This window comes from Falco punctatus (assembly GCF_963210335.1).
Source record: "Falco punctatus genome assembly, chromosome: Z".
Classification (NCBI taxonomy): domain Eukaryota; kingdom Metazoa; phylum Chordata; class Aves; order Falconiformes; family Falconidae; genus Falco; species Falco punctatus.
Genome location: NC_137586.1, coordinates 21241979 through 21258436, shown reverse-complemented (window position 1 = coordinate 21258436; position 16458 = coordinate 21241979). Strand labels below are relative to the sequence as shown.

The 16458-nt window shown below is 39.7% G+C and overlaps 1 protein-coding gene across 9 annotated transcripts in view; it reads left to right on the top strand.

The window, feature by feature from the left end:
• PDE4D (phosphodiesterase 4D) overlaps positions 1-16458 on the top strand; it is a 626273-nt gene that overhangs the window by 573892 nt on the left and 35923 nt on the right. The gene's annotated exons all lie outside the window — the stretch shown is intronic.

The window sequence follows — 16458 nt, the reverse complement described above, 5'->3', positions numbered from 1 at the left end:
TGTATTTGTTTGAACTAGTTAATTGTTTGCCATAGGTGACAGGATAAACATTCTTCACGTGTGTTTATTCAAATGAAAAGGAATATGTGATTCAGAAAAAGTTTTTGATCTTGTTGTTTCCAGCATAAGATCATACAGACACGAGATGGATGTGGGGTACACAGTAAGCCTAGTTGGCATAGTTAATCTGAAGGTCAGTAAGAATGTTGCCAAGCTTTACATCAAAACCAGGATTTGTATATTGCAGTAATTTCTACTCAGTCCTCAGTCTGTTTGATATATCAAATATAGATGTACATGTCTAAAGCACTTTATTGCTACTTACTGTTTCATGTTGCAGTATTTAGGAAAAAACTGGTATTACTGTATTGGAAAGAAATAGCTGCTGTTTGGTTCTGCAGGTCATATTCAATTCCTGAGGTAATCTTTCCCCCACAATTTTGGAAAGTCTACCCCCCTGTATAGAAATCTGTGACATATTTCAGTGTTTGGGGTTTTTAATTTTGTTTTGAATAAATTAAAATAAAAGGTAAATTGGTGCCATTATCCATAATGTGAACAATCTTGAATATAAATCAGCAAGCCCATATAATAATATGAGAAAATTTAATGCAGAAGGATTTTAATTTTACATGTGTAACAGGTTGTTCTAAAGAATGATTTTATTTCTGATCAGTAAAACGTATCCAGCATATATTATACAGCACTTCCTACTGGAATACAGCTGCAAACTGTGGCATCTCAATGAAACACATAGGTAAATGATACTGGTTTAGTTTGTAGAGAAACTGAAGCAGAGAAACTTTGCTCAAGGCTGAGGACGTAGACTTTAGTACAGCAATGAATGTTCAAGAGTACCCAGTTCTGTAACCCAAAAGTGAGTCGTATAAAATCAGATGAGAAGACCAAGAAAAAGAACATTGTTGGTACAGGACATGGTTTCTCACCATGTTTCCCTCTTTCCCTTTCTCTGCGTTTCCTTAAGAACAACCCCACAAGATTGGTTGATTATGGGGTTGTTTTGCCAGATTCTCAGCTTCCCATATTTATCCCCAGTGTCATGTCATTCCCCCCCCCCCCCCCCCTTTTTTTTTATATGTAACATCATGTTTGTCAGTGTTTCCTTACTTATGTGAACATGTGTGAGGCGTAAGGAGTAGCATAAGAATGTAGCCCTGCACCAGGCAAAAGCTTTTACTCATCATGCAAAGGCTGTTATAGAAGAGGGAAAAATACCCAGGGAGGGAACTATTGTGCGTCCTGAATGCCTGAAATAGGCCGGGGAGTCAGTCTCATCTCCAGTCCCTCTCTGGGCAGTGAGTTGGCAGTCTGAACCATTGATTGCATCCGTGTGGAATCCCCTTCTTGTCAGTAATGCCTGCATAGGTCTTCTGTTAGCTTATCCTGCTCCAAGGGTATTTATTTTATTTAGGTGTCCCTTTTGCTCAATTAGCAGCAGTTTATGGCATGCCAGCTCACAGCTTTGGATGACCACAAGTGGGGCAATGCAGACAGACGAAAAGATCCTCCTTCTCCCTGCTTAAAATTGCTGGGAGCAGTAGGCACAGTGTGCTCTGCAGCCTGTGGATGAGCCCCAGCATTTTGTGGCAGGAAGTGTAACCCCAGAAACTTTGAAAACGTGCTCTAGGTCGGCTCTGTAGGAAGCCAGCCATGATGCTTGGCTGCTGAAGTTACGCCAGGATGACTGTAATATCCAGATGATTTCCCATTTCCCAGCCATTCCTGTGATAAGCAACATTTCCAAGTGCCTGGAGGCATTGCACATGAAGTAACTGATGGATAGATCTGTGATGCACCCATGGGCATAGTTCGTAAATAAATCTGATTTCAAAAGGACATAGTATTTAAAAGTATTGTCAGTTGTCGTTATGTTTTCATGAATATTACAGTACTTGGTGTTTTCTTAAACACCAGCTTCTGAAATTGGGTACTAACAGGAGAATCCCAGCATCTTTTTAAAAGCATAGGAAGTTTGTCATCCTCATACTCCTCTAGAAACCCTGTAATGTCTTGAAAGGCTCTGAAACTAGAAAAATTTCTAAACTTGGAAAATCAGCTGAAATGTCTTTCACTCTTGGAGATGTATTTGTGATTTTCTATACGATGTGCTGTTAATATTGGCTAACATCAGTGGACTGTGGCTGTATTGTGTTTTTCTGCATGATGCTTACTCAAACAGAAATAAATTCATTTCAGGAAATACTTTTCCAGTTTGGGTCACTAGAGATAGGATCCCAAGGCATAATTAGATGCCTCTATTTAACGGTTTTGATTTCCAGAGATGCTAACCCATGGAAGGTTCTGCTAAAGTGAGCTGTGAGTAACATCTGTTGAAAAAGATAGTTTTTAGGTGGCTACTAGCTTGCTGGTTGTGGTTTTTAACTTTAGACACAGGTACGCTTTGATACACTTGTGTAAGCAAATGATCTTTCTAGAACTTGCAGGTTGCAGAGTGACATTTAAAAAAAAATTTAAAAAAATACCTCCTTTTAATGAATAACCTGCTTTTTTTTTGTCAAGACTTTAAATTCTCTGGGAGAAGAACCATCTCTTTCCCGTGTGCAGTTTGGCAGCACCTAGCTTAAGTCCCTGATTTGGAATCTGAGAATTATTCTGTGACAGACAATCAATAAATGAAGAATGGTAATAATAAAGATACAAGAACCACTTTCTGTTAGACAGTATTAATTGCAAGGTAGTCAAATGTGGAGGAATACTTACAGTGAAACTGGTAACACAGAAATGTATTTTTTGTAATTTGTAATGATGATTTTTGCAAACTTGTCTAGTGTGTTGCTTTTGTGTGTCTGGCTATCTGGTTTTAGATGTGGAAGAAGTTTCAGGTTGCTTTTGTTTTAGTTTTAAGTCTACTGCACATGACAGTGGTTTTGAAGGATTTGGTGATAGCTGGTAATGAACAAGAGTTTGGAAAAGGTTATTCATGGGTATTTCTTTCCCGCTACAAACTTAAGTGAATTCCTTTTCTCCAGGAAGCTTTTTTAGATGTCAAAGCTAAGAAGATTTAGGTTTTATTTAGTTTAACCATGTTAACTATGAAACTATTTTTTAAGTATAAATTATAGTTGTCCAACTTGTATACCAGTATGTGCAAATCTTTTTACAGATTAAAGCAGGTCTATTTACAGATGGATGCTAGTGCTGGTTACTATTAAAAAAAAACCCAAACCTTTCTGAGATTTTGATTGCTTTGAAGATGCCCAAAGCATCAATGTTATCAATCAACTAAATTCCAAAGACTATGATAATGTAACACTCTGAGCAAATGTTAATGGAATTTTGGTTTATGTTTATGGCCCTGAACTTGTCACCCATTACATGTACTCAAACAATAATCTTAAAGGTATTTTATTGTAAAAAAATTACCTACCTGTAAACATCTAACGTAAACTAAAATTGCACTTGATGGAAACAAAGACAATTTGAAATCTGTTCAGTTTCTTTTTTTTTTTTTTCTAACATTCCCTCCTGACATTATGTTAAAGTCCCTCCCCTGCCAATTTGAGCTGGTTTATAATCACATTTTCCTGCTGCTAAAAAGTATTTTTCCTTTCCTCCTTTACAGTGCTAAAAAGTCCACACAGGCAATGGGAGGCTGACTAATGAAATATCTGGGGAAAGAGTGAGGCTAAACTTGGTTCAAATAACTTGGTTCAAATAATGGACCGTGTGTGAATTCCCTAACACACTTAAGCACAAGTTGTGTTACCTTCACTGTGTTTTCCCAGGAGAAGGGGAGAGCCCTGCTGCCTGCATTCTTGCATGACCCTTGCTGGGGCAAGAGGAGGGGGCCAGAAGGCACCTCCAGCCTCTTGGCAGCTCTTCACAGGCACTCACTGGATAGAGAAACAGCATCGTGTTCCCGCAGGCTAGCAGTAGCTCTCTGGATTTCCCTGACCAGAATATATGGAGCTAACAACAGGCTGTGACTTCTGATTCAGTCCATTCATCTGTTTTTATCCTTGTCTTATTTTGTGGAAAAGCTTAAGTGCTGTGGTGGTTGGTAATTTTGCAGGAGCCTAGGTAGGCTGAGTATGGAACTAATAAACATGGCTTATGCCACTAGTTCAGTTTTTTAACAGGCTAGTTTTTAGCATTGTCTTTTTTGAGTTCTTGCTGCCAACTCTGGGGACAGGTTTGTCACATGGATAGGAGCTTGTCTACAGAAATTACATGTGTAAGAGCATAATTTTTTGCAATACTTTTTCCAAATCTAGAAGCTCAGCCAGAATAAAATTGTACCCTCTTCTGTCATAGCCACCGATTAGTGACCTGTTTCCAATTAGGGGGCAGGATAATGTTGTCATATCCATTTAAGGTGATTTAAACATCAGTCATTCTCTTGGGTTTCAGCTATTGCACATGAAAAATATGTGCTGGAAATGTAATAGTAGAAAAGAAATCTGTTGTCATGACTAAATTGTTGCAGAGCAGGCAGCATCTCTGTTTTGCTTCTCAGATTTAAAAAACTTGGATATCCAGGGGAAAAACTTGATGGGGTTTCTTTTGTGACAGTACTCTTCTATAAGCGTCTGGCAATGCCATCACACTTGGCTGGCTGACATGGTAGTTTAATTGGTTCTTACATTCTCAGATCTTTCTAGGAAAATCAGGGGATTTGGTTAGCTCTTCGGAGTGCTGCTTCTGATGAAGATTGCAATTAAGGGGCAGCTATAAGCAAGAAAAGGCTTGTTGAGTGCAGCATCAGGAGAGTTTTTATTCATTACGGATTTAAGTTTCTACAGTGACAAAGGAGTACTGATTAAGTGGTGAGCCTGGTTAAATTAATGCATATTGTGCATATTCCCCAGTTCTGTCGTACTTCATAACAAGAGAAAAGGAAAAGAGCATTGAAGAGGTCAGGAAGGACTGCCTGCCCAGGCACGCTCCTCCCTTTCCATGCACTGAAGCCAGCCCAAAAGGACTTTAAGACCTCTGGGCTGGAGTGCAGTTCCCTGTGTACAACCTTACTTGCTTCCATTGAGACTGCTCATGCTTCTGGAGATCAGCAGACTTGCCCTCGGGTAACTGCAGTGATGAGCGAGGTGTGTGTATATACATATGTATGTACAAAACAAGGCGATAACACTTTGCTGTCTGTATTGTGCAACAATGTGCTGCAGCAAGATAATGGGTGAAACTTGCTCTCGTGCAGGTGGCTTGCACCAATGCTGCCTTATCATTTATGAACACTTCCATCTTCTCAGAAACACTACTCAGGATGGAGCAGTGGTACCAGTTCAGCAGTGACTGAATCTCTTCTTTTCAAATGCATGCTGCTTCCATAGGGGCTGTTGGGTTGCTGCCAAAGGAGGAAAAATCATGAAATGCCCTGTTCTCCAGTGAGGATATTAACTGGGGGCTTTGGTGGTGTGATAGATCTGTAAGTCTGTTGCTGAGAAAGAAGCAAATGTGGTGGGTGAAGGTCAATGTGTCTGAGTTCTGAGCTGCCCCTTCTCCATGTGTGGGTACACAATGTCAAGCGTTTGCCTTCCTGGGCCATGATGAGCAGGTGTTTGTGAACTGCAAGTATCTCAGTTGGGTGATGGGGTGAGCTCCTTCACAAGGGGGCTCTTCTCAAACAAGCACAGCGCACAGGCTGTGCCATTCTGCACCAGCAGAAAGGAACCTCAACTTGACCCATAAAGTCAATACAAAGAATACTGGCATTTTAAGGCTCCAAAACAAGTTAGGAACCCCTAATCTCACAGATTCAGTCTGTACTTTCAATATTAGAAAAAAAACCTGATCGATTTCTGCACATGTCATTTGCTGCTGCTTAAGAAGTCCTGGATGTGAGCTGTGTAAGAGGAATGATGCCTCTCTGCGCGTTCCTATGATTTAACACTTTTCAGCTTTTTAGCTGCTTCTAGGATTGCATAGCTTTCCAGCCATTAATAACTTGATAATTTTTTCCATAAATATAAGCAAATGGTCCACATAACAGCACACAAACAGCCCTTTTTGTAGCCTCTTCATTTATAGGAAATGCCACAGTATAAAAGATTCTTTCCTTTTACTGTAACGGCACAGAATAATATAGACAAAATGTTATGGAGTAAATAGCCAAGACTTGATGTGGGAAAATAACTTTGCTGTCAACCATCATAATAGAAGATTTGAAAACTATGACAATTTTTCCAGCAGTTGAATTATGTAAAGTTAAAATGCAAATATTAAGTGCCACAGAAAGGCACATTACAAAAAATACTGGTGGCGGGGTTTGTCTTTTTTCTTTTTTTTTCCCCTCTGAAGGTTTTACTTGGAAAAGGCTTCATGAACATGAGTACTTCCTAACTTCTTGCTTAATAATAAAGGTGGAATTTGTGGCTACTGGAAGTATCTAAATACTTGTGGCTCCTTGTGCCAGTATTTAGAGCCAAGAACTCCTGCATTTTATTCATAGTAGTGTGCTGCTGTGATCAAGGTTAGACTGTAAGATATGAAGCATTTCAAAGAGCAGCAACCTCTTATTTTATTCTTTTTAGTAATTTTTTTGTTTCCAGTAAGAGGCAGCTTCTGCTGCTGTGTAAAGTTTTGGTACAATGGATGTGGTGTTTGCTGAAATGTCAGTTCAGACTCGGCCTCGTAAAGAAACTGCACGGAGGAACTGTTCTTGTCTCAGTTACATTAGTAGGGGTTTTGGTATCATTTGCCAAAATTTTCCATATTTAGGAGACTTAACATAGAATTAAGTGTATTATGGATGGATACACCCTGTTCTGATTTTATTTTTTTAAATAGAGCATATCTCAATAGAAACTGATCCCAGTTCTAGCTAACTTGCAGCTGGTCCCCCAGGTAGCTGCAAAAATGAATGCAGGCGAGCTGAGGCATGGTGAAAAGTGATGCTGCTCATCCTGCCTGGGACTGTGTGAGCAGGGCAGTGGCCAGAACCTGGCTGTTGAGCTGGGGCTCACCTCTGAGCAGCTCAGCTGCAGCTTCCCCGTGGCTGCAGGGCTAGGTGCCTGGTGGCAGAGCTGTGCTGCAATGGGCACTGCTGCATCTGGACCTCCAGCCCAGGGCAACGCTGCTGTACTAGGGTGAGTCCCGCCTGTCATCCGCTCTGCTTGCCTCTCTGGGTGCTGAAATGGAGCTGCACAGGCAATAGTACCACCTGTTGTAAATCACAGCCAGTGGAGTAACACTGAATCAAGCTGATGTGCAGGGCCTGTTTATGAGATTATTTATAAATGAAATTTAAACAGCTTGTTACTTCTGTTAATTGAGTTGTAGCCCACTAATAGATGATCAGCTAATGAAATTGTCTTGCTGAGGGATTTTACTCAGTCAGCTCAATGTTTAACTAAACCCTCTGCTCATCATTGCTAGGGGAAAGGCTGCTGGTTTGTGAATTTTTGCTATTGATTTTATTTGGGGAGGGAAAGCAAGAAGACAAAGGAAAGTTAAACTGGAAGCATACCTTCTGGTTGAATTTGATTTATTTTGATCTTTTATTATAGTTAAGAAATATCAGTTGCAATTAATGCACATATGTAGTTTTCTATAGTAATATTTCATCTTTCCTGGTCAAGGATAGCTTCTAATTTGTACAAAAAGTGTGGAAGTAGTTCATGGATTTATTTAAAACAGCCCAGAATATAAACCACAATAAATAACTGAGTTAGTGTTGTCATTTAACCCCAGCCAGCAACTAAATACCATGCAGGCCCTTGCCTCCCCTCCCTGTGTGATGGAGAGAATCAGGAGAAAAGTTAAAACCCATGGGCTGAGATAAGAACAGCTTCATAACTGAGATAAAAGTAAAAATAATAACAACAATAATAATAATTGTAATTATTGGAAGAGGAGAGGGAGGGAGAGGAATAAAACCCAATGAAAAACGTAAAAAACAAGTGATGCACAATACAGTTGCTCACCACCCCGTGACCGATACCCAGCCAGTCCCCCAGCAGCGATCAGCCTCTCCTGGCCAGCTCCCCTCAGCTTTATATACTGAGCATGACATCATGTGGTATGGAATGTCCCTTTGGCTAGTTTGGGTCAGCTGTCCTGGCTCTGCTCCCTCCCAGCTTCTTGTGCACCTGCTTACTGGTGGGGCATGGGAAACTGAAAAGTCCTCAGCGAAGTCCTTGCTGAGCTGTGCTTACCCTGACTACAGCATCAGTGTGTTATCAGCATCATTCTCTGTCATGGTTTAACCCCAGCTGGTAATGAAGCCCCACCCAGCCGCTCGATTACTCCCTCTCACCCTGAGGGGTGGGAAGGAGAGTTGGAAAGGAATGTAAAACTCCAGGGTTGAGGTAAGAACAATCTAATAATTGAAACAGATTAAAAATGAAAGAACAGTAATAGCAATGATGACAGTAACAGTTATAATGAAAAGGGGGAAGGAAAGAATAAAATCCAGAGGGAAAGGAAGAAAGGAACACATCATGCACGGTGTAGCTGCTCACCACCTGCTGACCGAAGAAAATTAACTGTATCCCAGCTGGAACCAGGATAGTTAGCTTTTTACCTGTGAGACAACACAAACCCTTAAAATTCCTTTCTTATCTAATTGCACTGCAAGTTATGCTTAAAAATTTCCTGCACTGTGCTACAATGATATACCATGACATTCACGTCACTCAATTTACAGATCAGAAGTATTTCTGTTTCGCAGGCTGGGGAACTGAGGTGGAGCAGTTAAGATGCATTTGGGGCCATCCAAGTCTGGAAGCATACTTAAGAGCATCTTGCTGCTGCTTTCAGGTGTTCAGCTATGCAGCCCAGTCAGTGTCTGCATGGCACAGCTCAGTAGCAGGGCTCCCTGTGCTTCCTAATGCGTATGTTCACGTGAGTTATGCTTGTCAGCTAAGAATGTCGTTAGCAGGTTTCTTGAACATCAGAATTCAGTCCACTTTCATCAACACTAGATGTTGGCAAAATGTTAATGAGGCAGCAATTATTGTAATGTGCGCTAGTTCAGGCTGGTTTTCAATCTCCTCCATCATTCTCCCTCACTAATAAAATGCGTGTTAATGGTGGCTTTTGCTTGCCTGTGTTCATAAGCATCATATACTAACCAGTGGGATTTTCTTTTTGCCTGAAGTCTGTCTTTTTGAAGAAATTTACAAGCATGTTTTTCAAAGTTATATAAAGCAATCTAAGGCAGTGTTCATTTTATTCTGGAATAAACAGCTGGACCTTACAGGAAATCTGTATGGTTAACTGCAATCTTGTAACTATTCCGCTATATCACTCATGTTCACCACATACAAAAAGCCAGGAGCATTGTCTGATGGATGTAATAGTATGTGGGTTTTAATTGAATTATTTTATAGGATTGAAAGGACCTGTTCAAGCAGGCATTAATGTATTTAAACAAGGCTATCTGATATTATTGTGGCCAAGGCGGACTTCACAGCCTTAATGCAGTAATTTTACCCAGAATTACAACCTCACCCTGCTGGCTGAGATAGTTTTCATATACTTGGGTTTTGCAATTCAGAATGAACAGCTACAACAGAGATGTCTTTTCTAATGGCCAAGAGCAAAATGACTAACAATACTGGTGTTTTAATTGCCATAAATCAAATTTTAAAGAGGCGGACCACCAAGTTGATAGGTAAAATTTTATTATGAAATAACCTTCTCTTGTGGTATACTGATAGCAGTCCATAGATTCAGTATGGCAGCACTGCACCAGTTGGTACTGAAAAAGTTATTTTAACTGCAGGGACTAGAAATGAAAGTGCCAGATATTTTTTCTTACTCTTGCTCAAGGTATCTGTATATGTTATGCAATAGAAAAGGTAAATTGACAGGTACCTTGTCCTGAAGGTTTCTTATATATAGGAACAACGATTTTCGTAGTACATCAGCCACCCATAGGAGCTTCAAAGGGTGGTCTAAAGAAAGAGTAATTTTGCAAAGTGAGGATATGATTCATGTGTACTCACTGACACAAGAAAGCAGTTGTTAGTTTTCAGAGCTGATCTGAACAAAGAAAGGATAAACACCAAGGCTCTGCTTTTTACCAGTGTTTCTGCAAACTTCATCCCTTGTGGCACTGGAAAAGTAGTGCAACTCCAGCAGGAAAGGATGGTAAGAAGGCGGCACAATAGGGCCTAGTGTATGAAAAAAAGAAATAGCAAGATAGTGCGGTTTCATTAATTGAACAAGGAAGGGTCTGAGGAGCAGAAACAACTGAAAAGTAGGCTGCCAAGCAGACATGGACTTGAGCATCTTTAGGCATGTTTTAGTAGATAATGGGCAAAATGAACTAGAAAATGGAGTTTTCATGAATGCAGTCTTTTGAGCAGTTAATGTGTTTGCTGTGCTTGAAATTGGCCAGACTTTATTGGTGCTGTGATAAGTAAATGACAAATACAAGGAAAATTGGAAATTTTATTTTCTTAAAGATTTTATAACTTTTTTTTTTGAGGGGGGGAAGTTTAGCTTCGCTGTGTGCTTCTGCAAATGATTTTGAAGGATGCTGACTGGACCCTAAGCTTCGTTAACGCTGGGTTTGCAGGTGGTTGGTGTTCTTGAGTATTTCAGCAGCACTGTGAACCTTTGGTTATTGTAGGTAAGCTTTATTGCTGCAAACGTGGCATTGGCGACTGGTTTCCTACTGCATGGGGACTGAGCCCTCATACATTAGAAGTGGTATGTCGGTAGTATGAGAGTTACCATACCTTTGATTTTGGCCATGATTTCCCCATGCAGAAAGGGACCTTCCCTACAAGTCCACATGAAACAAACAAAATGTTTTCAGTTTAGTAGCTGAAATGAATGAAACAAGCTATCAAATACTAAGATTACATTTGAAAGTTAATGATGAGTAGCTTTGTAAATATTTTCTTAGCTGTGCTGTTGTTATGTGAATTAAAATGCTCATGTCTTTGATGCTCAGCAGCAGCATTTCAGAACCAGGGGGACAGACAGATGCTTGAGACCTTGCAAAATGCAGTATTTGTTTTGCTTTCTAAGCAAGTGGTTCACCCATATTCAGCTCTTTTCTGCCACGGAAGGCTAGAGTTAAAAGGACTTCTTCAGTCAAATCTGTATGTGTTATTTGCATGCCCTGTAACATGTCTCAAAGCAGTCCTTGTGTGCAGCGTTGCAGGGAGCATGCTCAGATTCCTCAGCATCTCTGTCCTCTGCTGCACGCTGATCATCTCAGCAGTGGCTGCCAGCTCTTGTCATTGCTGATGCTGCTGCAGGCACTGTAATAGGAAGCACCTAGGCCTGTCATAAGCAGTCAGATCTGGGGAAAAAAGTGCAAGCCTGACGTACAGTGTGGCCATAGCAACAAGCAGAGGTGAGGGTGCCCTTTTGGCAGGCTAGTGTGGCTCAACAAGAAGCCAGAAAGTATCTTTGCTGGATTTACAAAGCTGTTCTGTATGTGCACATCAGAGGCTTTCTGAAACACAGTACTTGCAAGAAGACAGCTTACAAAAAACAAAATCTGAAATTAATTATGTAAGGGTATCTTTAAATGAAATTATTTTTCGCTAGCAATGGGAACTTAAGCTGGAAAATTTGTAAGCACATTTGCTCTGAGAAATACTAGTGTGATGAATTCTTTGACAAATCATAGAGTACCTCTTTGTCTGCGTAAACTTTAAAGCCCAGAACTGAGATTCCTCAGTAAAATGACTGTGTTTTTCTTGTACTATGAAGTATGGCCAAAGTTTTGTATGTCTGAATATGGGACCCAGGTAAGATTGCATTTTGTAATTTGGTAATTAGTTGCTTTTTCCTCTTTTCTTAGCATCAGTAAGAACAAACGTGCAAATTTTCTAGCTGGGAGAGTTTTTCTGCAGGTCTTCTCAGTTGTTGCTGAAAAGATTTCAGAGACTTTATTATAGGAGAGCTCTTAAAGCTCATCACTGTGAAGGTGATGCAGTTGGTTGATAATAGTCAGAGCCTGGCATTTCTAGCACATCTTTCAGTACATCCCTGGTTACAGAACTTGATTTTTAAATCTGAATGACTAAATTTTACATACAAGAAGATAAAGTGCTCTGGAAAACTTCTGCAGAAAGAAATCTTGGCATTTGGGGTCTAAAATTTAAGTAATGATTTTTCTTTGTTGGTCACAAATATACGTCTGTAATCTGACTTCCGTTTCACAGAGCAGTGAAAGATACATTAGTTAGAGGAATGATACAACAATACAAAATAAAACTGGGCTGTTGGGATAAGTAGAACTGCAGGAAGAAAAGGAATTTGATAACTACGTTGTGGTGATTTTTATTTTTATTTTCTTTCCAGGTAGGTATTATTCCTGTGCTCATGTGTCTTTTCAGATTTTATAGACGTGGTATAAATAACAGCATGCTGATGTACATAGGGGTTTTAGATTTGTTCTTGCAATTATCATTAGAGCTTGAAAAATGTCCTGGACATAGAAAACTAAAGCTGTCTGACTGATGAGAGGCAGGATGAGAGGACAGGTCTCTTACATCTTGTTACACCCTGTCATTTGAGTAATGTGCCTGGGTATGAAACTGCCTTAACTGCTTTTCAGGGAGGAGTCATCTGGATTTGTTTTTGATTTGGGGTTTGGTGGTTTTTTTTTGGTTCCTTCTACAGTGTCTTGGCTGTTGTGAAATACCACACTCTGCACAAATCTATCTGTACCCCAATCTGTATTTTCACACCACATCCTCCTCGGAGATGTTTTCTTGCATTTGCTGGTGCATGTAGCTTTGAATGGCAAGAGTCACGCTGACCTGTGCTGCATCTGCCAGGTGGCTTGCTCACGGGCTTATGGGTGGCAGCACTGGAAGTGGTAAGATCCATTCTGACTTGTACCTTTTGACTACAAAGGTACTTCAAGGAGTCTGTTTGCAGACTCAGATGAATAGCTCATCTTTGCTTCATGGTCCTTGTGCTCTTGGAAAATTTTCTAATCAAGGCCTGGGACTTGATTTATACTACTATTTTAATATGAGGTGATTAATACAGCTGTACACTGAACAATAGAGAAGGCAAACATTTGTTCTATTCAGGAAGAGTACATGCTATGCTTACAGTGGAATGGGAAACATTGGGAAGTCATATCATCTAATGCGTACTGAGAGAACAGTAGAAATCAGCAACGTGTTTGCTTTTAAAAGCTAGGAATATCCTTTTTGCACACGTAGCAGTAAATTAAGCAGTAATTAATAGACTAGGCTTATCAGTCTCATGAAATGAGTGTGAAAATTAACTTCAGTATTAACTGAAGTAATCAAATGCTACATCCCATCTCATTTCTAATGGAATTTGGACAAGACATAAAATCCCTAGATAACTATACAGTCCTGTACAGATGAACTATATTTGTTACACCCTTTCGGTTTTATTCTGTGGTTTGGAGACTGAGCAAAAGAATGGCACTGGGGGAACTGGAAGGTGGTACTAGAGCATTTCTCCCATTGCCTGGGTCATTTTTACAGTTTGTTTGGATTCAATTAGAACTTGATCTAATGCCTAATGAGAGTCTTTAAATTTACTTCGTTAGGTAGTTGATGGAGCCCATAGCTGGTTTTATTTAGCATTGTTCTTTTTGATAAAGACTTGGTAGAATGGGCTTTGAAGGACTGAAGGAGGTTGAATTTGTTGCAGACTGAGGCTTTTCAACGTTTCTGTCCTCATGGCAAAATTGAGCTTGTGTGTATATGTGAGCCCCTACATAAATGGATAGACTGTCCTTCTGTGTCTGCCGAGGTCTCTCCACTGTCTTGTGCTTTTCCAGCTGCTCCAAACACTGTATGTAAATACATTAATGGGCAAAAACCAGCCCGATTTTCCCACCTTTTAATTTTACTAATAAAAATGCAAGTCAAAGATGAAGATGATGCCCTATTTATTGAGATCTTACTAGTTTTGTTTCATTTGAAGATGTTTTTCAAACCAGGGATGATTTTTATAGAGACATGAAAGTATCTATTTAAGAGGGTTAAAATATGAAAAATGCCTTGTTTCTTAATAATGAAGGGTTAATACATAATCTACTTGAATAATGCCTGTGCATTTTGTATCCATATTGCAAGTTCGTCAGAGAGTATACCCCAATCTAATGATTCATGTTTCTTCTGATAGTGGAACATAATCAGTTTCCAGTATGTGATGTTATTTTTGTGATTTTTAGTCCACCTTTGGTTTCAAATTTTGCATGGATGGTAGGATTTGTTACAGTTCAGTGTTCAGAGAAGAAAATAAGTGATGGTGGATTATCATTGATTAGACAGAGGTCTTAAATTTCAAATAAAATTATCTTTAATGCTTTGCTGTGCTAGATAAGCTCATAAGTGACCTACATTTTTAAAGACTGACTATGTTAATTAATTTGTTACTAATGTACATTTAACCATTTTTAAATATAAAATACTCACTGGTATTAAACTGACTAAAAGCAGTGTTTTCAAAAGGTGATTACTGTACAGTGTTACAGTACTTACTGGAAATTGCTAAATACTAGCTGCATTTGATCATTTTCAAAGAAAATATTGATTTAGCAATAAAATTGTTTCCTCGTAAATAAGAATTTATTGGTGCTGTGTCAAACTGGGGTTGCTAAGGAGCAACCCACAGTTAACATTACTCAGGGGTGAATACATTGATGTGGCAAGTAAACCTTGGTATCTATTTGTATATTCCATACTGTTTATTCTTCTGGAAAAGTTAGCATAAAAATGTTTTCTATGTTTAAGGAATCAGTTGTCAATAACGAAACAAATGGGGGTGTGGCTTACGTAAAAAGCTGGAGGATTACTGAAAGGGTACCTCTCACCTGAAATCCAGTTCTACAGAATTAATGAGAAATGCATCCAGCTGCATCTCCTGACCCTCAGTCATTGTTCCAGATGCTTTCAGTTTCCAACAGTGTGCTCTGCTGAGCAAGTCCGATCCTTTGTATGTTTCCTCTTGTCTATATTACAACTGATGAGCTACACAGAAGCTCTAGTAGCTAGAGGTGAAACATGCTAGCAGCCCATTTCTTCAAATGCCTCTCAGCAGTCGGTTGTTGCCCAGGTGGGACTGAGCTGTGACAGTCCAAGCACTCACCCGCTCTGCTCCAGCACGTGGTTGCCAAACCCAAAGGAACCCATCCATGTTGGCACGGGACAGCGAGGCACGTTAGCTGTCAGACGTGGGTGCGTCGCTTGTCCTTAGCAGCACTTGGCCAGTGCCTCCCTGGTGTGGCAAGGTCTGAGCGTGCCAAACACCAGCCAGGTGTGCAGACACCCATGGCTGGCAAACCGAGCGCCAGGCACAGAGCAGAGCAGCAGCACCCCGCCACATGCTGTCACCAGGGCGCAACAAGTCAGTGCCCAAAAAGACCCTCTGGTCCCATGTGTAGGATGACAGGCAAATGACTGGTATTGGTAGACACAGAATAAGGAAACATGAATATACCATGACCTTCCTCATGCAAATACTGGGACTTCTTGAGGGGTTTAAGTCACAGCAGTAATAAGTATGTGATTAAAGAAACAACAGAACCGCCTTTGTCCTGTTTTTTTTTATCTTATCTCCATCTCTCTCATGTACCAGTAAACCTAACCTTGTAGTGCACCTGACTGTGGTATTGGAAACAATTTGGGTGTCATGCTTGTTTTCTTAATTTTACATGGAGGCATTTGAGTGAAGCATTCACTTGGACAGAAAAAGCTTTAAATTTTTTTTGTGTTTCCCTGTATGTGTGAGATAAGGGTGTAATGGATGAGACTGGTTGTTTCTCCTGTTATGGATGGATGGATCTTCATCTTTTGTGGCTCTACTTGGATTTAGAGCATGTTTGAGCATCTAAATATTCAAATGACAAGTATGAAGGACACATTTGAATTAATATTAGTTGGTAAATAACCCTTGCTGAGGTTTTTTTCTTGAAAGAACAATGACTATCATGTGCACTTTAGCTAGGAGTACAACAGCCATGGTTTAGTAAGAACTGGAGCCTGAACCAACATAATTGCATGAAAAAAATTGAGGTCTGCTTTCAAAATACTGGTATCTCCTGTGGATGATCTTAGCGCTTGCTAAGGTATGTTTATATCAGATCTGTACTGAGCTTGCAGTGTTGACAATTCTCTTCTTGTATCTGTGGTATCATTGCTTTTTTGAGTAGGATGGCTTTTACCTTCTGTCTTTTTTTTTTTCCTTTTTTTTTTTTTTTTGGTAGACGCAACAGTATTTAGAAGGATAGGATTGGTTCATATTTGGTTTTCATATATAGTAGAATGAGAAAAAATCATTAATTTTTGCTTTTTCACAAGAACACTATGTAGGTTAACATGACTGTAGCTTTAAAAAAGATGATTAAAAGGCTCATTTCTTAGTATGAAATGGCAACCATTCAAAAAAAATTCTGCTGAACTGTTAAATCATGTGCTTGACCAGGTCAACAGTAGGAACACCTCATTAAAATAAGAATGTCGTGTTACAGGAGAGGGAAGATTAATCCAGCAATACCAGTGA